Source organism: Bos javanicus, chromosome 1 (assembly GCF_032452875.1).
Source record: "Bos javanicus breed banteng chromosome 1, ARS-OSU_banteng_1.0, whole genome shotgun sequence".
Classification (NCBI taxonomy): domain Eukaryota; kingdom Metazoa; phylum Chordata; class Mammalia; order Artiodactyla; family Bovidae; genus Bos; species Bos javanicus.
In genome coordinates, this window is record NC_083868.1 from 133,182,809 (window position 1) to 133,210,725 (window position 27,917).

General features: G+C 39.1%; 1 protein-coding gene across 3 annotated transcripts in view; it reads right to left on the reverse strand.

Moving 5' to 3' along the window:
* The window catches only part of PPP2R3A (protein phosphatase 2 regulatory subunit B''alpha), a 233,025-nt gene that overhangs the window by 183,013 nt on the left and 22,095 nt on the right, over positions 1 to 27,917 (reverse strand). Inside the window, exon 2 of one of the 3 annotated variants that reach the window (XM_061420903.1) lies at positions 1,819 to 2,005. The gene's annotated coding sequence lies outside the window, so the exon portion shown is untranslated. Of the gene's footprint in view, positions 1 to 1,818; positions 2,006 to 27,917 lie in introns of those variants that run through there. The other 2 variants (XM_061420895.1, XM_061420921.1) reach the window with 2 other exon arrangements.

The window sequence follows — 27,917 nt, forward strand, 5'->3', positions numbered from 1 at the left end:
GGTGACAATGGAGACCTTAACAATATCAAGTCTCCAATCATTATAATCCATGAACATAAATGTATCTCTCCATGTATTTACATGCTCTTTCATTTCTCTAAGCAATGTCTATAGGCCTTTCATTAAATTTACTTCCAAATATTTCATGTTTTATGATGCTAATACAAATGGTAGTTATACTAATTTCATTTTCCACCGTGTTTGTTGTTGGTATAGAAAAATACAGTTGATTTATGTATATTGATCTTATCACTTGCCACTGGGCTAAATTCATTTATTAAAGAATTTGGGGGAGGGTAAATTCCTTGGGATTTTTCATATAGACTACCATATTGTCTGATACTAGAGAGTTTTACTTTTTCCCTTTCCAATACTTACTGCCTTACTGACCATTGCACTGGTTAGAATCTTCAGAACAATACTGACTAGAAATATGAGTTCAGAAATCCTTGCCTTGTATCTGATCTTAGGGAAAAGTACTCAGTCTTTCACCATGATGAGCGCTGCAGATTTTTTAGTAGATATCCTTTATCAGATTGAGAAAGTTCTATTTCTAGTTTGTTGAGATTTTTAAAAAATCTCATGAGGTGGTTTAGTTCTGTTAAATATCTATTCTGAACCTGTTGAGATGGTCACATAATTTTTACCCTTTATTTAGCTAATGTGATGGAAGGGGGGTGAGAAAACTGAAATTCAGCTTCAGGCATGGGCTGTTTTCATAGGGCATCCCGAAGAGATACTTCCCATTCAGATGAATATACATGGCAGTAAAGAGACAGGAGTTGAAAATAAAAACTTGGGAGTAAGTGTCAGATAAAGGTTTTAAAGTCACAAGAGTGGACAAGACTGATCTGCACAGAATGAGAAATAAGACAAAGACAAAACTCTGAGGAAGGCTGATATGTATAGGGTGAAGAGAAGGATGCAAGGAAGGAGACAGAGACTGTATTTTCAAAAGGCAGGAAGAGAACCAGCCAAATGTGACATGGAAGTCAAGGGAGCAAAGTGCTACATTCTTCCAACATTCTCAATTCCGAAGAGTTTGTGTACCAATAAACATTAAAACTATACTTTTGTTTTGTACATGTTTCTCCCTAATTTCATGTAGAAATTTGAGGAGTTAATAAAACCTTAAACAGCATACATATAATGATGGAAAATAGAGAATGATGTTACACAATTTTTTATGTTGCTATTTGTGTGTTCTATTTCAGGAAACACCTGGAGCAGAGAGTATGAGGTAAAGAACTTCCACCACTTATCTCAGCTGATGAAAGGGTTCAAGAAGAAAATGATCTGCATAAATCATAGACGCAAGGGACGACTGTTTGAATATCCGTGTTATTTAAATAGGACATTCTGGAGACTAGATAAGGAAAAATTGTAGAAAAGTGCTTAAAACTTTTTTTTTTTTTAAAACACAGTACATAAGGTGTGATGATTCAGAAGGAATGAGTCATTTAGAAATAATAAGATAGTCTGCCTGGAAAACACCGGCACTCTGTAGTGGATGACTCAGTATGGAAACTGATCCCAAGAGAACAATTTAGAGGGATACAAAAACATATACTACAGAGCTACTTGTAGGCTAAAAAAAGGAGACCTGGAATATTTTATCTGTTGTGTTCACTTCAAAAATTGTTGAGAAAATAAGAAATCTCATAGAAGGCAATATTTTTCTGATGCTCAAAGAAATTATATATATGAACATGAAAGAACAATGTTCTAGGTTTAACGCTGATGTCTTTACTTTTAAGAGCATCTCAGCAGCAGGCCTAATTTGAGCATACAGGATCTAGGAAGTGCTTAAAGACTTACTTTTTTCTTTACTCCAGTGGAGGAGGAGGAAATGTGGCTGAGGGAAAAAGCACCAGGTGGGCAGGCAGGAGTTCCTCGTCCAGCTTCTACTTCTGCACTGACAAGCTCAGTAAGATGGTCAAGTCAATGCTCTCACTGGGATTCGCCTTCTCTTCTGGAAAAACAGGACAAGTGGTGGTTCTGGGGTCTAGGGAACACAAGAAAAGCAAAACATTCTTTCTTGCCTTGAATTACAAAAAAGCAATATTTTACCTAAAAACTATTCTGTATTTTTTTGATAGGGGAAGCACAATGAACTGGGTATTAATTTTTTAAAAATATTTATTTATTAGGCTGTGCCGGTGTTTAGCTGAGGCACACAAGAGGTTTAGTTGTGGCATGTGAACTCTTAGTTGTAGCATGTGGGACCTAGTTCCCTGACCAGGGATCAAACCTGGGCCCCCTGCATTAGGAGTACGGAGTCTCAGCCACTGGACCACCAGGGAAGTCCCTGAACTGGCTATTAATTTTTAATGCATGTCATTTGCAAAACTACCGATTTCTGAGTATTGGCTCTAAGTGGCAAATCATGAAGTTAAACTTTGTGCATGTGAGCACGCTCACTCACTCAGTCCTGTCTGACTCTTTGCAATCCCATGGACTGTAACCTACCAGGCTCCTCTGCTCACGTGATTTGCCAGACAAGAATACTGGAGTGGGTTGCCATTTCCTTCTCCAGGGAATCTTCCTGACCCAGGGATCCAACTGGAGTTTCCTGCATCTCTTGCATTGGCAGGTGGACTCTTTACCTTTGAGCTACCTGGGAAGTCTGGTGGTTAAACTTTGACCATTGTATAATTAAAAAATTCTCTATAATACATTCCAAAACATCAACAATAGCTATCTCCATTGCTGCTAGTACTTTAAGTTACTCTGATTCATATATTTCCCTTTTCTAAGGCTTTTCTTATTTTGGAGCAGATCATATAAAGATAAAATCACATTCTGTAGATGAAAATCATTTGGATGATTTAGAAGAACATATATACAACCCAGTTTAATAAACATTTGATGCTACTACAAGCCAGGTACTCTTCAAGACAAGTAAACTACAAATCCTATAATTTTGCCTCAAGCGAGCTTACAGTGTAAGTAGGCAGAGAAAAGAATATTTTTTATATCAAGGAAGGCACCCCAGAGAGCAGGACTGCCAAGCCCAGTTTGGAATGGAGCAGAAGCAGTGGCTGCTGAAAGAAATGGAAGATGCCTTGTGGATAAAGAGGGCCAGGCAGGAGGTGGCCTGGGAGATATGAGGAGCTCCTGGGAGTTTGGTGTTATTTCAATGTCAAGTGTGAAGAGAGACTTCTAGGTGCTACCACTAAAGGGGTGGGGAAGAGGCAACAGCATCAGAGACTCCCGAGCGGCTTCAGTGGGGGTGGGGGGACTCAGTCAGGTTTACACTGTGGGCGTATCACGGTGTAGCACTGCGGAGGACAGAGCTGGGGAAGCAAGACCAACGCCAGGCAGAGCAGGTAGAAGGGCTCTGCACAGAGATTTCAGAAGAGAATCAGTGAGGCTGTAAATGAAGGCAGCTCAAAGGCTTATGTGACTACCTGTGATCACAAATCTATGAGCACAATCTGAATGTAAGTTATCTTTATTTCTTTTTAAAAATTTCTTTCTTTCTTTTTGGTGCTGGGTCTCTGTTGCTGCATGGACTTTTTCTAGGTGTGGGGAGCAGGGGCTACTCACTGTTGTGGCTTCTCTTGCTGTGGAGCCTCCCATGGGCTCAGCAGTTGTGGCTCCCGGGCTCTAAAGCACAGGCTCAAAAGCTGTGGTGCACAGGCTTAGTTGCTCCACAGCATGTGGGATCTTTCCCGATTAGGGATTGAACCTGGCCTCCTGCACTTGCAGGCAGATTCTTTACCACTGAGTCACAGGGAAGTCCATAAGTTATCTTTAAATCCTGTTCTTTTCCGTATCCCTGTGCAAGTACAAATTCTGGCCAAAGCTGACAACAGATCCTACATTCAGTTTTCTTAGGTAATTATGGATCTTTAAAAAGAAAAAAGGACTATTTGTTAATGTATACTAAGTACCTTAAATGTTTAGGGTATCACAGAAAACAAGCAAAGCTCCTGACTGTAGGAACTTACAAAATAAATGAGGCAAAGAAGAATAAATCAATCCATTCAACTGGGGTATACAGGGGTATACTGGGGGGCACTTCTGGGCCTTGATGGAAATCACATTCTCGTAACAGTTCCTTTTAGAATATAATTTTTACATCCATCTTTCTTTTTCTGACAAGTTTATTGCAGTACAAGTGATCAGAGAAGCTCTCCAGAGGCAAGTGGACAATTCTAGGTGATGACCAGGAACCTGAGTAAAATAAATAGAAGCCTGAGTCAGGGGGAAACTTGCTTGAATGGGACGATAACAGACCAGGGAAAAATCCCCAAAGATGGCATGGATGGCAGTAGCTGAGGAGGAGTCTGAAACTGCTTTGAACGTAGCTTGGATTTGACAGATTGAAGTTATAACTGCTTATTTCTTAAACAACAGTTTTAATCTTTGTAAAAGTAATGACTGAGATATAAGACATGACTGCTGGGAAAAAAAAGAGAAAGAGAAAATACAAAGAGGAAAATAAAGATCACACCCAGAGACAGTATCAATATGAAGATTTTTCCCCTTTTTGACTTTCAACACACACATAAACATACACATAAATAGACATGTGGAATTTTACAAATATTTATCAATTTTTAAAACAAAAGTGAGAGAATTATAGTTTATCATCTGCCGTTTCCACTTAAGACAGGAAAACACCTTTTCATGAAAATTAAAATCATGGCATACATCCTAGATACAATCTGTGGACATACCAAATTTACTTGTTCAGCTCTTTACTAAGGCACATTAAAGCTCTATGATAAAAGTGCATAAAGGAAGCAAGCAGCAAGCAAATAATAAAACTGACTTCAGCTGTGACAGTATTTTCAATATTTTAAAGGTGGAAAGAGGTAAGACATGGAAGCTCATGAGATTTTAGTGTTCCAGACACAAGATGAATAATGTCTGATTCTGGAATTCTTTGTGGATGAAGAGTTTCCAACTGAAGCCGGAAAAAAAGGAAAAGACTGCAGCCCAACACACACTAAAAATGAAGTAATTTCAAATCTTCACATCTGCAGAACAGATAGAATGTCAAAGACAGCACCCAGACAACTAAAAGCAGTGGGTGGACTGCCAGGGAAAAACCAAGTGCCATTCTGGTGACCATCCATAACCACGGCTTTCCCAGGAAGTGACACACTGCTCTAGCACAAAGCACGCCGAACCTCTCTCATAAGGCGAGAGGCCACCTTCAGACTTCATGGACCTTCTTCAGGCCTCGATTCCTCCAGCGCTTGGCTGGGCTCTGTGAATTACAAACAGCTCGTCAGAGTTCCCTTGGAAGCTGCCAATACTAGCCATTTCCCACTGCAATTAGAATAGCTCTGCTGTTATCTGCTTTACTGGGTTGGCCAAAAAGTTCCTTCCATTTTAAAATAAAAATAAAAGACATATTTTTCATTTTCACCAAGCACTTCACTGAACAATGTATTCAATGTTTTGTTCCAGTATCTTCTGCCATTTTTCAGGCAACTTCATAATTCTATCTTCACAAAACTTTTTCTCTTTTTGAGCAAAGAACTGTTCCAGGTGCTTTTTACAGTCTTTTAGGGAATTGAAATTTTTCCATTAAGAGAACTTTTTAAAGACTGAAATAAATGGAAATCTGAAGTTGGAATATCTGATGAATATGGTGGGTGAATCAGAATTTCCCAGTCAAGCTGTAACAGTTTTTGCCTGGTTATCAAAGAAACATGCAGTCTTGCTTATCCCGATGAAAGATTATGAGCTTCTATTCACAAATTTTGGACACTTAGCATCAACTGCTGCTTTCAGTTGGTCTAACTGGGAGCAGTACCTGCTGAAATCAATCGTTTGGTTTTCTGGAAGGAGCTCATAATAGAGAACTCCCTTCCAATCCCATCATATACACGACATCACCTTCGTTGGATAAAGACTGGCCTTTGGTGTGGTTGGTGGTGGTTCATTTCACTTGCCCCATGATCTCTTCTGTTCCACATTATTGTACGGTATTTACTTTTCATCACCTATCACAATTTGTCTTAAAAAACTGAATGTTTTGGTTATGTTTCAGTAGAGAATCACATGTGTAAATATGGTTAAGAAGTTCTTTTTTGCTTAACTTACGCGGAATCCAAACATCAGAGCAATTTAACATAATCAAGCTGGTGTAAATGACTAAGTTGGGTCCCTTAGTGTAGTGTTGATTGTTCTTAATTAATGTCTCAGTTTGATCACTATCAACTTCAACTGTTCTACTATAAAGCATCGTCCAGCAAAGAATCTCTAGCATACAACTTTGCAAACCACTTTTGACATGTTCAGGCTTCCCTCATAGCTCAGTTGGTAAAGAATCCACCTGCAATGAGGAGACCCCACTTCAATTCCTGGGTTGGGAAGACCTGCTGGAGAAGGGATAGGCTACCAACTCCAGTATTCTTTGGCTTTCCTTGTGGCTCAGCTAGTAAAGAATCCACCTGCAATGCAGGAGACCTGGGTTCAATCCCTGGGTTGGGAAGATCCCCTGGAGAAGGGAAAGGCTACCCACTCCAGTATTCTGGCCTGGAGAATTCCATGGACTACATAGTCCATGGGGTCGCAAAGAGTCAGACATGAACAACTGAGTGACTTTCACTTTCACTTTTCACTTGACATGTTCAATCAGTCACAGCACCTTCTCTATACACTGCAAAAATCTTTCCTTACATTTCAGTTGTGTTTTTACTTTTCTTGAAATAATAAAGCATAATATGCTGAAAATAACTGCTTCTTTTCTTCCATTTTCAATATTAAAATGGCTACACAAAAATTCACCTATTTTGGTGAGTTTTCTGAAAAATGAGCGCTGATACGACAGCTGTAACAATACAACCTAACAAAATTGCGTTGAATGAAGTTAAATACACTGAGCCCTACTAAAGCCATCTTACAGAAAAAAACTGAATGAACTCTTTGGCCAACCCAATATATATTGGATGGATCTCTAAAAAATATTTTATTTGAAAAAATACAAATAGCTCAAAATTATTCTTAAAAATCATGTCATTAAAAAAATAACATTCACCATTCAGATTGTTAATCACAAAGGTACAAATATAAATTTATAATGAAGGGATCTGAAAGTCACCACCGTAACACCTTAGTTAAACTTAGAATCACTAACGGTGGGATATCAGATAATACGTAGCTCCCAACTGGATGCATTATGAAACCTGAATATCACGCATGGACTTTTCTTGCCAAGAATATTTAGCTTTAATCAAATTTTCAGATTTAACATTCATTTATAGGAAATATAGGCAATAGAGAAATAAGTTTTAAACCACCATAGGTAAACAGAGAAGTTCATGATATGGCTCATTCTCTAAGACAACTGGCCAGGTCTCTTCAATAAGTCAGTATCATGAGGGAAAAAGCACATGTGTGGAGCTTGGTTGGAGGGAAGGGGCATGACAGAAAAAATATCAACTATAAAGGCTCTGAGGTGGGAACACATCTTCATATTTTAGCAAGGTGAGAATGCCAGTGTGACTAGACTTTGACTTTTACTGAATGAGATAGGAAGCTACTAAGGAATTTTAAGCAGAGAAATTACATGATCTGACTTACTTTTAAAACAAGATCATTTTAGTTGCTCTTATGGGAACAGACTACAGGGACGAGAGTAGAAGTAGGGAGCCCAAAAAAGGGGGCCAAATTTGCTTAGAATATTCCAGGCAAAAGATGATGTTGGCTTGAACCAAGTGACAGTAGAGGAAAGTTGAAAAGTCAGATTCTGGATATATTTTGAAACAAGAGCCAATGAGACACATGGGAGAGCTTTGTGGAAAAGAGAGAGGTCAAGGGTGAATCTAAGGGTTGCTTTTTTTTTTTTAAAACAGTTGTTTCTTTTCCTGAACAATTGGAAGAAGAAAACTGAGATAATTCAGACTGGGAAGACTGCAGGAAGAACCAATTCATTGGTGGGAGATGAATCAGTGGTGGCAAGGTGGTCAGTAACTCAATTTTGGCTGTTACTTTTGAGATGCCTACTAGACATTCAGATAAAGATGTGCAGAATGCTGTTAGAGAATTAAACCTAGACTTCTGGGGAGAGATTTAGGCTGGTATAAATCCGAGACTCATAGTTAAAGCCTTGAGACTAGATGAGATCACCAAGGGAGGGAATATAGAAAGAAAATACATACATATATATCCTATAATAAATCTTATTCTTTAAGATTCTACAGAAATCTATGTTTCTATATAGGAACAGAATAAGAAAGAAGCAACCAAGGCTAAGACTAGGTGCTGTTCAATAGAACTGTCTGAGATGATGAAATATTTTATATATCTGTGCCATTCATGTGGCTCTCAAATACCTGAAATATGGCTAATGCAACTGAATAGTTGAAAATTTAAATTAAGTAGCTACATGAGCTAATGGCTACAGTAGAGTAGTACCTACAGTACTTAGAGTCTGAGGGAATGAAGTGGAATCAGCAGAGAAGACAGAAAAGAAGTGGTCAGGAAGGGAGGAATTGTGAGACAGTTCTCCATGGGTCTCTCATGATTCTATACACATTGCAAGCAAGGCACTGCCTGTCTTGATAATTAGTGATAAGATATTTTATATAATATGACAGTTCCACATGATCTTTTTCAAGACTGTCTGTATAGCAAACGACCTTGGAACACTTGATACTGCCTCCCTCTGGAGCAAAGAGAAGGCATGCTAATTGCCCATCATAAAAGATTTGCATTCTCTAAGATCAGGCTGCCTTTCTAATAACACAACCTACCATGCCAGTAGCTGTAGTTTGGCCCCTTTCACACTGCCTCAGAGTGACTGGGCTAAGGGAACCAGTACAAAAAGACTCCTACTGTGGCTACTGCTATTGCTGTGTTATTACAGACAATTTACCTGTCTCTGATCCATAAGTCTTGTGCCTTCTACCACCATTCATGAAACTAATGGAGTTTCTGTAGTGTAGTGGTTATCACATTCACCTCACACCATTCATGAAACTGGCAAGCTAAACTGCTGGCTTACAAACAGGGTAAAATCTAAGATATTGCACAGTTCTTGACAAATATTTTAAAGTGAATAAGGTATTTCAAGGAGGAGAGAGTGGTTAACTCTGTTCCTGAACGTTAAACCAGGTAAGTATAGAAAAATGTGTTGATGAAATTTGGGAAGCAGAAATATGACTGGCAACCAGTCCATTCTGAAGGAGATCAGCTCTGGGATTTCTTTGGAAGGAATGATGCTAAAGCTGAAACTCCAGTACTTTGGCCACCTCATGTGAAGAGTTGACTCATTGGAAAAGACTCTGATGCTGGGAGGGATTGGCGGCAGGAGGAGTAGGGGATGACAGAGGATGAGATGGCTGGATGGCATCACTGACTTGATGGACATGAGTCTGAGTGAACTCCGGGAGTTGGTGATGGACAGGGAGGCCTGGCGTGCTGCGATTCATGGGGTTGCAAAGAGTCGGACACGACTGAGCGACTGATCTGATCTGATCTGAGTTAAAAAAACAAAAAAAAGAATGCGAAGACAGAAATTATTGATAGAATATAGACAACTTTTACAAGAAGTTTTGCTGTGAAGTTTAACTGAAATAAGGTAATAGAGAGGAAGGTGGAGTCAAGGAGAATTATTTTTTAAATTGCATATTTTAAATATGCAATACAAGCATATTTTCATGTATAAAACAATGACTCAGAGAGGGTAAAACTGATGTAAGAGAAAGAATTACAAAGCACTTAGGTTAATAGGAAAGAAAGCAGAGTATATGGATACTATGGCAAAGAGTGGGTAGGTATGGCGGTGAAAGCTTTTCAATGTATGCAAGGGAGAGATGCTGATGACGATGGACTCCAAGCTTCTATCCTACCTCCAGAAATTGTAACCCATCACTGGGCCCTACAGAACACATGTATGCTGCTGCTGCTGCTGCTGCTAAGTGGCTTCAGTCATGTCCAACTCTATGCGACCCCACGGACGGAAGCCCACCAGGCTCCCCGTCCCTGGGATTCTCCAGGCAAGAACACTGGAGTGGGTTGCCATTTCCTTCTCCAATGCGTGAAAGTGAAAAGTGAAAGTGAAGTCACTCAGTCGTGTCTGACTCTCAGCAACCCCACGGACTGCAGCCTACCAGGCTCCTCCATCCATAGGATTTTCCAGGCAAGAGTACTGGAGTGGGATGCCACTGCCTTCTCCGAACACATGTATAGACATCAGCAAATTCCCCAGATCTTGGATCTCTTCTCTGACACTTTCTTCAACTCCCTCTACTTTCTTATTTAAATTGAATCTGTACTTTCCCCTGAGGATGCTGCTTTCCTTGTAGCCCTCTTAGATGATGACTCTTTTCCACGCCCTTCAAACATGAGGCCTGGTAGAAGCCCTTCTTGTTCTGCATTGCTTCTCTGCCTGCCCTCCCCCTAAATCCCCTGCTCTGAGTCACATACCATTCAATTCTATCACCCACCTGCCTTCCTTATTGCAGGATTTAAGGCTCCCCAAAGTCACTCCCTTTCATTCCTTGATTTTAGCTTTTAGCTCACTGTCATTCCAACAGTATTTCTAGTTTATTTCTTATTGATTTTGACAGTCAAATAGATAATCCATCTGATATCCTGGCCTCTTTGGTTCTTGACCTTTTCTCTACAATGTTAAATATACTGATCTTGTTCTCTAATCCGTCTCAGCCACTTTCTCCCATGATCTTACCCTAAGCCTTTAGAATACCCAGAAGTATATTTTAAGAGCCACACATATGAAGGAGTAGCATTTACCCAAAATGTGCTAGTGAGCTGAGAGTAAGTGGGCTTCCCTGGTGGCTCAGTTGGTAAAGAATCTGCCTGCAATGCAGAAGACCTGGGTTTGATCCCTGGGTTGGGAAGATCTCCTGGAGAAGGGAATGGCAATCCACTCCAGTATTCTTGCCTGGAGAATTACAAGGACAGAGGAGCCTGGAGAGCTACATTCCATAGGACCACAGAATCGAACATGACTGAAGTGACTTTCACTTTCAGAGTAAGAACATCCTCTCTAGGACTCCACTGGCAAAGTCAAGATGGTCATTCATCAAGCAAAAGACCATCCTCTGCAGGGATTATGCTACCATCATCAGCAGATAATGAGACAGCAAGAAAGAGAACTAGGAATACTTCTTTGAGTACTCTTATCGTGGGCCTGTATTCCTTAGACACAGGGGAGAGGTATGTGTGAATACCTGGGAGGGAGAAGCAGAGGCATGCTGCTGTGTTGACTGATCCTTCGTGAACTGGACTTGCAAAGGGAAGATTAGTATTATCACTTCAAAAGTATTCATATGCTAGGTATTATGTTGAACACTTAAATGCATTTTCTAATGTATTTTTATGCCAGCACTGAACACAGTGTTATCTCTATTTCACAGATGAGTAGACTGAAGCTAAGTTTAAAAAAAAAAAAAAAACTTGCTCATATTACATACTTAGAAAGAGGAAAAACTGACTGAGCATAATTTTCTTTAACATCAAAGCCCCTCTGTCTTACACCATGGCCATATTAAAGGCAAAGGAGGTGGGATAGACAGTACTTGAGTCCTTGCCATAATTTCAGATTTCTCAACATATAGGGAAGGAAATACCTCAAATCTCAGCAGGAACAAGAAAGGGAAAAAAAGGCTAGAAGGACAGAAAGATGGAAGGATGGCAAGAAGGAAGGAAGATCGGAAGGAGTGAAAAAGGAAGGATGGACATAAATCTACAGAACCCTGAAGTTCTTTGTAGTAACCTGGATAAAAAGAACATAAAAGGTTCTTTTTTAATCTCAATTTTGTGTTTCAGAAACCGTGATAACTTAATAAATTTATTAGTGAATAATGAAATTGTGCCACATAAAGTAGCCAAACAAAATACATAAGATACATTAATAGAGTAAAATGTAGACCTTTAAGGACCAATGAATAATGTTAATGCTACCTATCTGAACTTTAGACCACAAGTATATTACCAAATTTTATAACCATAATTAAGACAATGGGCTTGTTCAATAATAAAGCTGAGAAATAATTAAAGGCATATACATACATGGCATCATATCCAGAAGCAGAGCTATACATAAGACATGCCATAAAGTCAAGTGTATAGTTTAATTTTTTTCTTTAGAACAAGAGACCTATAAGATTAAATCAAGGAAGGAAATGAAAAATGCAGAAGACTGTAAACATGCAAGAGCGTCAAGCATCAGGGCAAGAAAAAAAATTAATGTATTAATAAGTGTGAAATATGAGATTTGATTTGGAGGAAAAGAAATACAAAAGTTTAGTGCAAAGATTTTCTGAATAAAAGAAGCTTGGAAATAATTTCCATTTATTCACAAGGCATTTATTAAGCATTTGCTGCTGCTAAGTCGCTTCAGTCGTGTTTGACTCTGTGCGACCCCACAGATGGCAGCCTACCAGGCTCCCCCATCCCTGGGATTCTCCAGGCAAGAACATTGGAGTGGGCTGCCATTTCCTTCTCCAATGCATGAAAGTGAAAAGTGAAAGTGAAGTCGCTCAGTTGTGTCTGACTCGTAGCGACCCCATGAACTGCAGCCTACCAGGCTCCTCCATCCATGGGATTTTCCAGGCAAGAGTACTGGAGTGAGTTGCCATTGCCTTCTCCATTAAGCATTTATAGCACTGCTAAGTTTTTCAAGAACACAGATGATGGGATTCAGGTGGCAGTGTGATGGATCAGGGAAGCAGAAGTAGAAATGAGCCAGAAAGCCACTGCAATTTACTCATCCTCATATCCTCAATATGAAGCCAGTGCACAGCATAAAACAGGAATTCAGTGTTATTTTCTTAATATATTAACTGTTAGATGCTGCGGAGCACCCCAAAATTCAACTGAGGGAGAGAAACAGAGCAAATGGAAATATCTGGAACAGCCCAGTTGAAATTTCTACAGGCAAGAAGGAAATGCAGATTATTTTGAGCTGACGATTTTCAGTTTTCAAGTGTCTCTCAAAAGAACTCAGTGCTTCCCCATTTCTGTTTGTGCCCTGGATACAGTTTTGATATCTTATTTATAGAGCCAATTGATGCCCTCTATTTAACCAACCTTAATGTATCTCAGTTGAAATCATACTATAAATAAGATCACTGGTTCACTTTTGCACAGATTCAGCAAATCTCTGAGCCTGCCCACTGGAAGAGTGCAGGAAGCACTTGTATATCTTTAAGTCAATTTCAGGCAAAAGGTTGTGGTCTTCTGGGCTGCATAGTAGTACCCAACTAAACAAAACAATCCTTGTGGCACAAGTCTCAGCCACCACCTCTAGTGGGCCTCTGTGGCTACAATTTCAGCAGAAAAAAATTTAACAGGTTGTATTTGGGAGAGTAGGGAGCTGGGAAAGAGAATGCTGAGATCAGACAGGAAAGCAGAGGTGAGAACCAGGTTCCAGGGGGGAGACATAATGGGTGTCCAAACAATAAGGCTAGAAGTAGGTATAGAGGTTGACCACAGAGTCAGAAATCTGAGAGTAGGAGAGATGAGAATAAACAGAATTATTTGCTGTAACAGAACAAGTGAGATTGTTCAGGACTTGCTTTGTATTTTCTGGGCATACATATGGTTGTTAGACTGAGCTGACAAGTCCAAGTCTAGGGCCACCACCAAGCCTGCCTCACCACCCGTTATTCAGCCTGAAGGACATGAGAACCTGAGACACTCTCAAAGTTCTTCATTCAGTTGGCATTCTACATGTGGGACTAAGGGTCCTCTGTTTCCCTGTAGATGAGGTCTAGCAAGGGTCAGAGTACATCATGAGAAACGCTGGACTGGAAGAAGCACAAGCTGGAATCAAGATTGCCGGGAGAAATATCAATAACTTCAGATATGCAGATGACATCACCCTTATGGCAGAAAGTGAAGAGGAACTAAAAAGCCTCTTAATGAAAGTAAAAGAGGAGAGTGAAAAAGTTGGCTTAAAGTTCAACATTCAGAAAACTAAGATCATGGCATCCGGTCCCATCACTTCATGGCAAATAGATGGGGAAACAGTGGAAACAGTGTCAGACTTTATTTTTGGGGCTCCAAAATCACTACAGATGGTGACTGCAGCCATGAAATTAAAAGATGCTTACTCCTTGGAAGGAAAGTTATGACCAACCTAGATAGCGTATTCAAAAGCAGAAACATTACTCTGCGAACAAAGGTCCATCTAGTCAAGGCTATGGTTTTTCCAGTAGTCATGTATGGATGTGAGAGTTGGACTGTAAAAAAAGCTGAGTGCCAAAGAATTGATGCTTTTGAACTGTGGTGTTGGAGAAGACTCTTGAGAATCCCTTGGACTGCAAGGAGATCCAACCAGTCCATCCTAAAGGAGATCAGTCCTGGGTGTTCACTGGAAGGACTGATGCTAAAGCTGAAACTCCAATACTTTGGCCACCTCATGCAAAGAGTTGACTCATTGGAAAACACTCTGATGCTGGGAGGGATTGGGGGCAGGAGGAGAAGGGGACGACAGGGGATGAGATGGCTGGATGGCATCACTGACTTGATGGACATGGGTTTGGGTGAACTCTGGGAGTTGGTGATGGACAGGGATGCCTGGCATGCTGCAATTCATGGGGTCACAAGGAGTCGGACACGACTAAGCGACTGAACTGAACTGAATTCCTTACTGTATACACAGACAACCCAGTATAGCTGGTAACACAACTGGAATAACTTATGGGGGCATTAGATCTTTTTACAGATAACTTGGTAGGTAGTAAGCCCAAAAAAGCACAATGGCCATCTTGACATATTTGTTGGCCATACCTAGGATATAAACTCACCGTGCTCAGTCGCTCAGTCATATCTGAATCTTTGCAACCCCGTGGACTGTAGCCTGCCAGGCTTCTCTGTCCATGGGATTTTCTCGCCAAGAATACTGGATTTGGGTTGCCATTTCCTCCTCCAATAAGCTCACTAAGGCCTATCAACCCTATTGCCAAAACCTCTCTCAATTTTGACCACTTCTAATTAGAATCCTGCTACAATCTTGGCCCAAATTACCCAGCTCTATTACCTGCACTACCATTATGGCCTTCTAACTGGTCTCTCTGCTATCCATGTTGCCTCTCCATACTTCAGTAATTTTTCAAACAGCACATTTACAGCAATACAAATCAGTGAATCACACTCCTATTTAAAATGCTCCAGTGGTTACCAGTTACCAAAAACAAGACGGGAGCTGACTACAAAATTCAGATGTAAATTGAAGAACATAGGGAAAACCACCAGGCCATTCAGGTATGACCTAAATCAAATCCCTTATGATTATACAGTGAAAGTGACAAACAGATTCAAGGGATTAAATCTGACAGAGTGCCTGAAGAACTATGGATGGAGGTTTGTAACACTGTCTAGGAGACAGTGATCATAACCATTCTCAAGAAAAAGAAATGCAAAAAGGCAAAATGGTTGTTTGAGGAGGCCTTACAAATAGCTGAGAAAAGAGAAGCAAAAGGCAAAGGATAAAAGGAAAGATATACTCATCTGAATGCATAATTCCAGAGAATTTCAAGGAGGCATAAGAAAGCCCTTTTAAGTGAACAATGCAAAGAAACAGAGGAAACCAACAGACTGGGTAAGACTAGACATGTCCTCAAGAAAATTAGAGATACCTAGGGAACTTTTCATGCAAAGATGGGCACAATAAAGGACAGAAATGGTATGGACCTAACAGAAGCAGAAGATATTATGAAGAGGTAGCAAGAATGCACTCTACAACTTTTTTGTATAGTTGCAAGAACTATACAAAAAAGACCTTCATGTCCCAGATAAGCACAATGATGTGATCGCTCACCTAGAGCCAGACATCCTGGAGTGTGAAGTCAAGTGGGCCTTAGGAAGCGTCACTACGAACAAAACTAGTGGAGGTGTTGGAATTCCAGCTGAGCTATTCCAATTCCTAAAGATGATGCTGTTAAAAGTGCTGCACTCAATATGTCAGCAAATCTGGAAAACTTAGCAGTGGCCACAGGACTGGAAAAGGTCAGTTTTCATTCCAATCCCAAAGAAAGGCAAGGCCAAAGAATGTTCAAACTACCACACAACTTCACTCATTTCACATGCTATCAAGCTCATGCTCAAAATTCTCCAAGCCAGGCTTCAACAGTATATGAACCAAGAACTTTCAGATGTACAAGGCAGAGGAACCAGAGATCAAATTGCCAACATCCGTTGGATCACAGAAAAAGCTAGAGAATTCCAGAAAAACATCTACTTCTGCTTCATTGACTACGCTAAAGCCCGTGGCTGTGTGGATCACAATAAACTGTGGAAAATTCTGAAAGACATGGGAATACCAGACCACCCGACCTGCCTCTTGAGAAACCTATATGCAGGTCAGGAAGCAACAGTTAGAACTGGACATGGAACAACAGACTGGTTCCAAATAGGAAAAGGAGTTCATCAAGGCTGTATATTGTCACCCTGTTTATTTAACTTCTATGCAGAGTACATCATGAGAAATGCTGGACTGGAAGAAACACAAGCTGGAATCAAGATTGCCGGGAGAAATATCAATAACCTCAGATATGCAGATGACACCACCCTTATGGCAGAAGGTGAAGAGGAACTCAAAAGCCTCTTGATGAAAGTGAAAGTGGAGAGTGAAAAAGTTGCCTTAAAGCTCAACATTCAGAAAACGAAGATCATGGCATCCGGTCCCATCACTTCATGGCAAATAGATGGGGAAACAGTGGAAACAGTGTCAGACTTTATTTTTCTGGGCTCCAAAATCACTACAGATGGTGACTGCAGCCATGAAATTAAAAGACGCTTACTCCTTGGAAGGAAAGTTATGACCAACCTAGATAGCATATTTAAAAGCAGAGACATTACTTTGCCAACAAAGGTTCGTCTAGTCAAGGCTATGGTTTTTCCTGTGGTCATGTATGGATGTGGGAGTTGGACTGTGAAGAAGGCTGAGCGCCGAAGAATTGATGCTTTTGAACTGTGGTGTTGGAGAAGACTCTTGAGAATCCCTTGGACTGCAAGGAAATCCAGCCAGTCCATTCTGAAGGAGATCAGCCCTGGGATTTCTTTGGAAGGAATGATGCTAAAGCTGAAACTCCAGTACTCTGGCCACCTCATGCAAAGATTTGACTCATTGGAAAAGACTCTGATGCTGGGAGAGATTGAGGGCAGGAGGAGAAGGGGACGACAGAGGATGAGATGGCTGGATGGCATCACTGACTCGATGGATGTGAGGCTGAGTGAACTCCAGGAGTTGGTGATGGACAGGGAGGCCTGGCGTGCTGCGATTCATGGGGTCACAAAGAGTCAGACATGACTGAATGACTGATCTGATCTGATGATTTTTCCAGTAGTCATGTACAGACGTCGAGAGCTGGACAATAAAATAGACTGAGCGCTAAAGAATTGATGTCCTCAAACTGGATTGCTGGAGAAGACTCTTGAGAGTCCCTTGGACTGCAAGGAAATCAAACCAGTCAATCCTAAAGGAAATCAACCCTGAATACTCATTGGAAGGACTGATACTAAAGCTCCAGTACTTTGGCCACCTGATGGCAAGAGCTGACACACTAGAAAAAAATCCTGATGCTGGGAAAGATGGAAGGCAGGAGAAGGGCTGACAGAGAATAAGATGGTTGGATGGCATTACCGACTCAATGGACATGAGTTTGAGCAAACTTTGGGAGATGGTGAAGGACAGGGAAGTCTGGAGTGCTGCAATCCATGGGGTCGCACACTGTTAGACACTACTGAACAACTGAACAACAACAACAATGGTCACCTACTCCATTCCGAACAAAATCTAAACTCCTCTACCATGGCCAAATATAGGTCCAGAATCTACTTACCACTTTACTGGCCTCATTTTGTTCCATTCTTCCTTGGCCTCTGTTTTGGTTCCTGCAATAAACACTTCTTCCTTGACCAAGGTCCCGTTTCATTACTCTCTACCCTTCCCTGATAGCTCAGTTGATAAAGAATCCACCTGCAATGCAGGAGACCCCAGTTCAATTCCTGGGTCAGGAAGATCCGCTGGAGAAGGGATAGGCTACCACTCCAGTGTGCTTGGGCTTCCCTTGTGGCTCAGCTGGTAAAGAATCTGCCCGCAATGCGGGAGACCTGGGTTCGATCCCTGGGTTGGGAAGATCCCCTGGAGAAGGGAAAGGTTACCCATTCCAGTATTCTGTCCTGGAGAATTCCATGGACTGCATAGTCCATTGGGTTTCTTTTTTTTATTATTATTATTTTTTAATATAAATTTATTTATTTTAATTGGAGGTTAATTACTTTACAATATTGTATTGGTTTTGCCATACATCAACATGAATCCGCCACAGGTATACACGTGTTCCCCATCCTGAACCCCCCTCCCAGCTCCCTCCCCATACTATCCCTCTGGGTCGTCCCAGTGCACCAGCCCCAAGCATCCAGTATCCTGCATCAAACCTGAACTGGCGATTCGTTTCTTATATGATATTATACATGTTTCAATGCCAATCTCCCAAATCATTCCCCCCGTCCCTCTCCCACAGAGTCCAAAAGACTGTTCTATACATCTGTGTCTCTTTTGCTGTCTCGCATACAGGGTTATCGTTACCATCTTTCTAAATTCCATATATATGCGTTAGTATACTGTATTGGTGTTTTTCTTTCTGGCTTACTTCACTCTGTATAATAGGCTCCAATTTCATCCACCTCATTAGAACTGATTCAAATGTATTCTTTTTAATGGCTGAGTAATACATACTTCAATTGGGTTTCAAAGAGTCAGACACGACTGAGCAGCTTTCACTTTCACCCCATTACTCAGTTTATTGTCTGTTCAGCACTTATCAGTATCTATAATTATTTTGTTTATTGTTTACACATTTAATATATTTATCCCTGCAATAGAATGTAACCGCCACAGAGGCAGGGATCTTGTTTGCTTGTTCATTACAGTATCCCTACACCAGTACAGCGCTTGGTATAGAGGAAGAACTTAATGAGGAAGTGAAGGAAGCAATCTGTTAATATACTACTATTTCTGATTCTTCGGATAAGACTTGGACTGGGAACAGAGTCACCTTTTAAAACTAGTTTTTTTTTTTTTTTTTTTAAGAAAACTAGTTTCAGGAGGGACTGACTGACACCATCTAGAATGAGGTGGCCTAACCTTCATTTTACCTGATAAAGAGGTTTAGCACACGCCCTGAATCTAAGACCAGCATCCTGGCCCATATGACAAAATACTGAGAGACAATGTACAGAAGACAATCCACTAGAGCTGCATGACCCAGCACCATTCCCTCCCAATATACACTGAGAAAGACTGCCTGCCAAAAGCAGGATTGACTGTTCTCATACTATTGCTAGGAAAGCTCCTTCATAAAAGTCCACTCATCAATAGATTTCTGGTTAACCAATAAGGGGGCCATGTACCACCCTGATCTCCAAACTTAAGTAACACATGTCCAAATCCTACAGAATGCATTCCTGTACAGGTATTTTCTTACTGAAGCATCTGAAAACATTCTTCCAACTAGGTCTTGGTCCTTTAAGAAAAGTGACACATCCACACTGATAAATAGTACCATTAACCAGTACTTAACCAGTACTTCTGTTGCTTAGTACTGTCACTCTGTATATCTACCCCTGGCAGTGCTCCTCCTTATGAATGCCCTTGCTGCTACTCACCTATACTATGCACGAGGGGATCAAGACAATACCAACCCCATTACTTCGGAGTGGGAGGACCAGGACATTTGAATGCTGGTGCTTACCAAGCTTGGTGAGCTGGATGGAACTTAATGGAGCTTTCCAGTCTGATCTGTCATCTGCTTAAACAAACTTTTATCATGACTGTAGCTGGGAAACAGACTTTAGATCTAGGTATCTATCTACACCTTGACAGACATTATACTACAGGAAATTTTTGGTTATATTCCTAAAGTTTTAATCATTTACTTTATCTCATCTCCCAAGACCCTCATTCCTGTTGGACGGGAAGCAGCTGTAAAGATTATCGGGACAACAAAGTTGAATAGGGTTATAGAATGGACAGTGGGTGGTTCATTTTGTAAACTGACCTAATTGATCTTTTAAAAACTGAAGCAGAGGTGATTTACAATGTTGTGTTACTCTCAAGTGTACAGCAAAGTGATTCAGTTACACATACATGTGCATGTTGTCACTTTAGTCGTGTCTGACTCCTTGCGACCCTATGGACTGTAACCTGCCAGGCTCCTCTATCTATGGGATTCTCCAGGCAAGAATACTGGAGTGGGTTGCCATGCCCTTTTCCAGGGAATATTTCCAACCTAGGGATCAAACCCACATCTCTCATTTCTCCTTCAATGGCAGGCGAGTTCTTTACCACTAGCACCACCTGGGAAACCCCTATATGTACATACAATACACAAACATAAATATTCTTTTTCAGATTCTTTCTCCTTATAGGTTACTACAAAATATTAAGTATAGTTCTCTGTGCTATACAGTAGGTGCTTGGTGGTTATGTATTTTATATATAGTAGTGTGTATATGTTAATTCCAAACTCCTAATTCATCCCTACTCTCTTTTCCTTTTGGTAACCATAAGTTTTTCTATGTCTGTGGGCCTATTTCTGTTCTGTATATAAGTTCATTTAAATAATTTGTTTTTATTTTCTTTCTTTTTAAAAAATATTTTAAAATTTAAGTATACGTGGTTTACAACTTTGTTTGTTTCAGGTGTACAGCAAGGTGATTCAGTTACACATATATATTCATTGGTACCTTTTAGATTTCAAATATAAGTGATATCATGGACTATTTATCTTTCTCTGACTTACTTCACTTAGAATAATTCCTAGATCCATCCATGTTGCTGCAAATAACATTTAATTCTTTTTAATGCTGAGTAATATTTTGCTGTGGCTTCCCAGGTGGCTCAGAGGTAAAGAATGTGCCTGCCAATGTAGGAGACTTGGGTTGCATCCCTGGGTTGGAAAGATTCCCTGGAGAAGGAAATGGCAACTCACTCCAGTATTCTTGCCTGGAAAATCCCATGGACAGAGGAACCTGACAGGCTAGAGTCCATGGGGTCGCAAAGAGTTGGATATGACTTAGCAACTGAGTATGCACACAACATTCCACTGTATGTATATGTATGTGTGTATATATGCATATACACACGTATATATTATATCTCCTTTATTCATTCATCTCTTGATAGACATTTTGGTTGCTTCCATGTCTTGGCTATTGTAAAAAGTGCTGCAGTGAACACTGGGGTGCATGTATCTTTTCAAATTACAGTTTCTTTCTGGATATATGCCCAGAAGGGGGACTGCAGGATCATATGGCAGCTCTATTTTTAGTTTTTTAAGGAACCTCTGTACTGTTCTCTATAGTGGCTACATATTCGCATTCCCACCAACAGTGCAGGAGGGTTCCTTTTTCTCTACACTCTCCAGCATTTATTACTTGTAGACTTTTTGATGATGGTCATTTTGACTGGTGTGAGGTTATACCTTACTGCAGTTTTGATTTGCAATTTTCCAGTAATTAGCAATGTTCAGTATCTTTTCATGTGCTTTTTGGCCATCTGAATGTTCTCTTTGGTTAAATGTCTATTTAGATTTTCTATCCATTTTTTGACTGGGTTGCTTTGTTGTTTGAGTTTTTTGATATCAGGCTGTAAGTATACTTTGGAGGTTAAACCCTTGTCAGTTGCTTTGTTTGCAAATATTTTCTCCCATTCTGAGGGCTGTCTTTTGTTTTGTTTGTTTTCTTTTGCTGGGCAAAGCTTTTAAGTTTGAATAGGCTCCATTTTGTTTTGTTTGTTTTTGACTTCCATTACTCTAAGAGATGGATCTAGAAAGATACTGCTGAGATTTATGTAAACTGACCTAATCTTCCTAGGAAGATTACACTTAGGAGACTATTACACTCTTTTATTTATTTTTTTGTGTGTGGGGGTGTATATATTTTATAATCCCCTCTTTTTCTCAGAGCTCAGGGCACTTATCCATTCCTTCTCGAACTGATCTTCTCTCCAATATACTGAACAAGAGATATAGGAGAGCATCCTGTAGATGTTATAGAACAGCCTACTTCTTAGAGACTTGCCTTCTTCACAGGCTAGGTGGGACAACTTTATGAGTCACATGCTATCCAATCTCTGGTCAAGTTTAGTTGGGACACTGACTCAAGGTAGGCCAACCTTGTTTTCTCTACTTGGGACTTGGAATTAGAGCACTGAAACATTGTCAATTAGCTGAGAGCTCTGGGTCTTAAAGTCTACAGAACTGAAGGCTATAACAAAAAGCCAGTTGGATAGAATAACCCTTATTTTACATTTTTCTTATTTTTGAGTGTTTAAATCTTTCCTTTTTAGACCACTGCTTGGGGGCATTCATAATGAGTAACACAGCAGAAGCTGGGGTTAAGAAAAAAGAGTACATATAATACAGAGAGAAAGAGTAGTATGCTCAGTTTCTAAAATAGTGAACTGATATGCTCTCTGTATATTTTTACTATAAATAACCTTTTTACTAATATATCTTTAAGTGGATATTTATTCCTTATAGCTAATCATTTTCTATGACATTCAAACATATACCTTCATTGATATTCTGACTCCATTTTTCTTTCAGCTCTTGCTTTCACAATACTCTACTGCCTTTCCTCTCCAAATCTTTCTTCATTTAATCTGTAACCAAAAAACTTCATACTGTGTAATGAATACTTAACATTTTTTTCTTTTTTTAAGCAGCCTAGAATCTTGTGGACATTGTAATCTTTGATTATAATGGCGCAGTTGTGCAATACATGTATCCATCTGCCCAGTTTTAAGATCAAAGTGACAACATGCATTGAAAGAGGGGAAACTATTACCCTTCTGAAAGTGAGCAGCAAGGCTGTGCTCTTCAGTTAAACGGCCACATCACGTGACACATCCTGTCCCTACATTTGGATGATGGTACATGTCTTTTCCAGGCACAATTTGACATCAATCGGTACAATTTCAGTGACTGGGCCTACACATTATTTTGATAATTTGGAGGTTTTGTTTTTAAATATCAAGGTAGAAAATGGTTTCATGTACTCTTTGAGAGAAGTTCTCAGCAAACATATACTATAGATATTTGTCACCAATAAACAAAAAGTCAATTGGATAGAATAATCCTTTTTTTCACATTTTCAAGTGTTTAAATCTTTCCTTTTTAGAAGTTTAAGTATCTAAACAGAGTATGCTCAATTATTGATATAATAAACATCCAGCTGTCTGTAACACTAGTTGTGTAGTAAGTTGAAGATGAATTCTTTTTAGGGAAACCTCTTCCTTATTTCATACCACATGGAATCCACAACTGACAATCCATTTTAGAAATGAAAGCATCTTAATTTGATTAGACCCTTTCTATGTCTCATAATATTCAATAAAGTATCTTTACCTTGCTATTAGTATTTGTACTTAGTTAACAATCCTGAATTATTTTTCTTTTCAGTAGCTTTAAGAATAGGAAATAGCAAATGTCAATTATATACATATATGAATGCATATATGATTTTAAACTAAGGCATGTTGGCTAATGTTTTTGTATTTAAAATGATTGAAAAACCTTTATATCTTGAAATAATTATAGATTTCCAGAAGAACTCCCAAAAGAACACAGAGAATTCCCTTATACCTTTCACCCAGCTTCTTTTAATCATAAATTTTTAAGTATTAGAAACATCTTGGTATTTCATACAAATTTTGATCAGATGAATGCAAATTACATATTCCATAAAAGCATCTTGAAACAGTTTTACAGAATTATCATTTTCATGTGCTTCATTAATTTACGATATTCTGACATGTGTTTCACACATGTTCCATCTTTAACCAACAGTCCACTATGAGTACAATTTAAACTATATTACAACCAAGACCAACACTTAAAAACACTATAATGGTCCTCCTTAAACTCTTCCAAAAAGCAGAAGAAGAGGGACTACTTCCAAACTCACTTTATTATTTAAAAAATTTTATTGCAATATAGTTGATCCACTTTGCTATACAACTGAAACAAATAGAAAAGTGAATCTGTTATAAATATATATACTTAAAAAAATGTCTTTTCCCATACAGGCCATTACAGAGTATGGAGTAGAGTTCCCTGTGCTATACAGTAAGTAGGTCCTTATTATGTATGCGTTAGTAGCTCAGTCATGTCTGGCTCTATGCAACTCCATGGACTGTAGCTTACCAGGCTTCTCTGTCCATGGGATACTCCAGGAAAGAAGCGGACTGCCAACCCTCCTCCATGGGATCTTCCCCACCCAGGGATTGAACCTGGGACTCCTGCGTTGCAGGCAGACTCTTTACCATCTGAGCCACAAGGGAAGCTCCAGGTCTTTATTAGTTATCTCTTTTATATACAGTAGTGTGTATATGTCAATCTCAATCTCCCAATTTATCCCTTCCCCCAATTCCCTAGTAACCGTAAGTTTGTTTTCCACATCTGTGACTAGTACTTCTGTTTTACAAATAAGTTCATTTCTATCATTTTTTTAAGTTACACATATAAGTACTATCATATGGTATTTGTCTTTCTCTCCCTGACTTACTTCACTCGTATGACAATCTCTAAGTCCATTCATGTTGCTGCAAATGGCATTATTTTATTCATTTTTATGGCAGAGTAATATTCCACTGTAAATATGCACAACATTTACCTTATCCATTCCTCTGTCAATGACATTTAGGCTGCTTCCATGTCCTGGCTATTGTAAATAGTGCTTCAGTGAACACTGGGATGCATGTATTTTTTCAAATTATGGTTTTCTCCAGATATATGCCCAAGAGTGGGGTTGCTGGGTCACATGATAGTTCTATTTTTAGTTTTTTAAAAGAATCTCCATTTTGTTCTTCAGTGGCTGTACCAATTTACATTCTCACCAACAGTGTAGGAGGAGGGTTCCCTTTTCTCACTCTTTCTAGCATTTATTTTTTGTAGATTTTTTTTTTGATGATGGCCATTCTGATAAGTGTGAGGTGATACTCATTGTTGTTCTGATTTACATTTCTCTAACAATTAGCAATGCCAAACATCTTTTTGTGTGCTTCTTGACCATCTGTATATCTTTAGAGAAGTACCTATTTAAATCTTCTGCCCATTTTTGATTAGGTTATTTTGGTCTCTCTCTCTTTAAAAATATTTGAGCGGCATGAGCTATTTGTATACTTTGGAGATTAATCCCTTGTTAGTAGTTTTGTTTGCAAATATTTTCTCCCATTCTGAGAGTTTTCTTTTTGTTTTGTTTATGGTTTCTTTGCTGTACAAAAGCTTTCAAGTTTAATTAGGTCCCATCTGTTTTTATTTTTTTTTCCATTCCTCTGGGAGATAGATTAAAAAAGACTTTGCTGCGATTTATGTCAAGAGTGTTCTATGTTTTCCTCTAAGAGTTTTATAGTGTCTAGCCTTACATTTAGGTCTTTAATCCATTTTGAGTTTATTTTTGTGTATGGTGTTAAAAGAGTGTTCTAACTTCATTCTTTAATATGGTTCAGTTTTCTCAGAAACACTTACTGAAGAGACTATATTCTTGCCTCCTTTGTCACAGATTAGGTGACCACAAGTGCATAGTCAAACTCATTTTACGAGGCCAGCATTACATGTAATTCAACTTGGCAACACCACTATAAAAAAAAAAAGAAAATTAGAGACCAATATCCTTGATGAACAAATATAAGATGAAAATCCTCAACAAATGAGCAAACCAAAATCAACAATACAGCAAAAGAATCATATACCACGGTCAAGTGGAATCTATTCCAGGGATGTAAGGATGGTTTAACACTCACAAATCAACCAACATGACACACCACATTAACAAAATGAAGGATAAAAAGCATATGATCATCTCAAAAAATGCAGAAAAAGCATTTGACAAAGTTCACGAGCCATTCATGATAAAAACTCTCAACAGACTGGGTAAAGAGGAAATATAAATCAAAATAAGAAAGGCCATATATGACAAACCCACAGTTTGTATGAGACTCAACGGTAAAAAGTTGAAAGCATCTCCTCTAATATCGGGAACAAGAAAAGGATGCCCACTCTTACCACATGCATTCAACATAGCATTTGAAGTCCTAGCCAGAGCAATTAGGAAGGAAAAGAAAGAAAGGAATCCAAATCAGAAAGGAAGAAATAAAACTGTTTCTATTATGGTATTATATATAGAAAACCCTGAAAACTCTACCAAAAAACTGTTATGACTAATAAACAAATTTGGTAAACTTTGCATGATACACAAACAATATACAAAAATCAGTTGCATTTCTATATGCTAATAATGAACTATGAGAAAGAGAAATCAAGAAAACAATCAAATTTACACTTGCATTAAAAAGAATAAAATATCTAGGACTAAATTTTTACCAAGGAGATAAAAGAGGAGTACACTGAAATACTGTAAGACACTGATGAAAGAAACTGAAGACACAAATAGAAAGATATTCCATGCCCATGGATTAGAAGAATTAATATTGTTTAAATGTCCATATTACCCAAAGCAACTTACAGATTCATTGCAATCCTTATCAAAATTGCAATGGCATTTTTCACAGAAATAGAACAAAGTGAAAAGTAAAAGTGAAAGTCACTCAGTCATGTCTGACTCTTTGTGACTTCATGAACTGTAGCCTATAAGGCTCCTCTGTCCATGGAATTCTCTAGGTAAGAATACTGGAGTGAGTAGCCATTCCTTTCTCCAGGGGATCTTCCCAACCAAGGGATCGAACCCAGGTCTTGTACATTGCAGGTGGATTTTTTTTTACCATCTTAGCCACCAGGGAAGCCCAAGAATACTGAAGTGGGTAGCCTATCTCTTCTCCAGGGTATCTTCCTGACCCAAGAATCGAACCAGGGTCTCCTGCATTGCAGGCAGATTCTTTACCAGCTGACAATCAATCCTGAAATTTGTATGAAACCGCAAAAGATCCTGGACAGCCAAAAGCAATCTTGAGAAAGAAGGACAAAACTGGAAGCACCGTACTACCTGATTTCAAAATATATTACAAAGCTGTAGTAATCAAAACAGTGTGGTACTGGAATAAAAACACACACACAGATCAATGGAACAGAACAGAGCTCAGAAATAAGCCCATGTATATGTGGTCAATTAATTTACAACAAAAGAGCCAAGAACATGTAATGGGGAAAGAACAATCTTTTCAATAAATGATGTTGGGAAAACTGGACAGCCACAAGCCAGAGAGTGAAGAGAGACCACTATCTTATCCCATACACAAAAATTAAATCAAAATGGATAAAAGAGTTGAATGTAAGACCTGAAACCATAAAATTAGTAGAAGAAAACACAAATGGTAAGTTCTGTGACACTGGTCTTGACAATAGTGTTTTGGATTTGACACCAAAAGTAAAGGTAACAAAAGCAAAAATAAAACAAATGGGATTACATCAAACTAAAAAGTGTCTGTACAGCAACAGAAACCATCAACCATCAACAATATGAAAAGGCAACCTCTGGGAGAATATATTTTCAAATCAGCTACCTAGTGAGCTGTTAATATATAAATATATAAAGAACTCACACAAGAGTAAAAAAGCACAAACAACCAGATTTAAAAAAGGGCAGAGGATCTGAACAGAGATTTTTTCCAATGAAGATACACAGATGGCCAATAGGTAGAGAGGAATTCACTCATCAGAGGAATATAAATCAAAACTACAATGAGTTATCACTTCACACCTGTTAGAATGGCTATTATCAAAAGACAAATAATAAGCATTGGCCAGGATGTAAAGATAAGGGAACACTTGTGCACTGTTTGTAGGAAACTAAATTGGTGCAGCCACTATGGAAAACAACGTGGAGGTTCCTCGAAAGATTAAAAATAGAACTACTATATGATCCAGCAATTCCACTTCTGGGCATATATCTGAAAGACATGAAAACATTATCTTGAAGAGATAACCACACTCCCATGTTCACTGAAGCTTTATAACAGC